This window comes from Sinocyclocheilus anshuiensis, unplaced genomic scaffold (genome assembly GCF_001515605.1).
Source record: "Sinocyclocheilus anshuiensis isolate Anshui unplaced genomic scaffold, SAMN03320099.WGS_v1.1 scaffold158, whole genome shotgun sequence".
Lineage (NCBI taxonomy): Eukaryota > Metazoa > Chordata > Actinopteri > Cypriniformes > Cyprinidae > Sinocyclocheilus > Sinocyclocheilus anshuiensis.
In genome coordinates, this window is record NW_015542333.1 from 552,036 (window position 1) to 553,721 (window position 1,686).

At 41.6% G+C, this 1,686-nt stretch overlaps 1 protein-coding gene across 1 annotated transcript in view; it reads right to left on the minus strand.

Annotated features, from left to right (window-relative positions):
* The window catches only part of LOC107691060 (KN motif and ankyrin repeat domain-containing protein 3-like), a 24,096-nt gene that overhangs the window by 7,902 nt on the left and 14,508 nt on the right, over positions 1–1,686 (minus strand). The window lies entirely within an intron of this gene.

Here is a 1,686-nt window from a genome sequence, read left to right on the forward strand (position 1 = left end):
AAAGAGTTAATGTCAACATGAAACAAATGTATAGTTGGACTTAGGCTTATCTATTCTGAATTGATTCATGTCGTAGTGCATATTACATTAATGCTAACCAGCTTTAAATAACTGCATAAATGCACATTTCTGTCATGAAACTCTAGATGGTGCAGGCCAATAAGTTCTAACTCAATCTGATATAATCACAACATTATTCACATGGCACAGCTGATTGGTTCTTTTCACATCCAGCAGCCAATGAGCTTGCTGCTCAACATTCAAATACTTAGAAACCCTCCACCTTCCCCAGCTCCACCTGTATAGGTCTGCTATGAAGTAATTTCATGTATGTTATATATGGGGGTTATTTCATATATATTGTATGTGCAGCAGCAGTATTTTCTACATGCTCACAGCATCATCTGTAGATGTATTGGCAGTAGCAAGTCTTGGTACTTGCTCTGCCGCAGCATCAGCAGCGTAGCAGATCTATTCCGCCAAGTCCAAACAGACCGAATAAATTCTCCACGAATTGTCATGACAGAACTGCATTTATTACTGCGTTAAGTACTGGCAAAATGTTAGAGAGGCTGTGTTACAACAGTAGCACTACCAAGGCAGAGCAAGTTAATTAACATTTTAATTAAAGATTGATAAGGTGTTTTTTACCTTTGAGTAATTGTGCATCGTATGACCAGGAACATGCTTTATGAAAATAAAAATGCTCACCCTCTGCAGAAGTTGTCTGTTCTTCAGTGTCTTGTGTATCAGTTAGACATTCCCACTGGATACCAATGCTTACTAGCTCCACTGTTTTTTCCTTTGAAGTTTCCACAGGATCTGTTTGAATGCTTTGATCATTTTTTGAAACGTACTCCGGATCAGTCACATCTGGAAACAACACTCCAACTGAACAAACTTCAGGACATGTTTCCATTTGGGCATTGGCTGTCTCTGGTTTTGCTATTGTCTCTTTGTCCAGCATAATCTTGGATGCCCTCTCAATTTCTTGAGCCCTTAAAGCTTCGAGATCTTGGTTGACTTGAGTTAATCGTGTCTCAAGAACCTGGATTGACTCCTGTTGAAATTTGATAGTGTGTTGCAAGTTATCAATTTCTCGTTCTGTCTCACTTTGAAGCCCTAGAAATGATTCTGTTACCCAGACTGCCACATCTTCTGTAGCTACTCCAGTCTGAATTGCCTCATCATGCATGACACTAGTCTCAGTCTCAATAGCTGCGTGACAAACATCAATAGTAGCTTCGACAGCAGCATCCTTGACCGCTAGGCGATTGAAGACGACTACAGTCTCAAGGGGACTGTCACCACCTACTGCTATGGATCTTTTTTCTATAGGAGCAGTGGCTAGTTTCTTTATTTCCTTTTTGTCTTGTTCATCACTTTTGCATTCTGGCTTTTTATTCCAAAGTGACGGCAATGGTAGGGATCCTGGTTGGGAGGCTCCTACTACTGCCTCAGTGGAGACTTGCAGTTTGAGAGTTGCATCAAGTTCTTCTGTTTTCTTTTGAAGCTCATGAGCCAACCTTTCTTTTTCAGCACGGAGCATGGCAACTTCTCTTTCTAGAGTTGGTAGTCCTTTCACTCTCTCTTCCATCTCCCTTAGCTGCCTAAGGGCATTGGCCATCTGTTCTCGCACTGTCTGAAGCTGCCCAGGAGGCAGTGTTCCTGAGTTGGAGTCTGGAG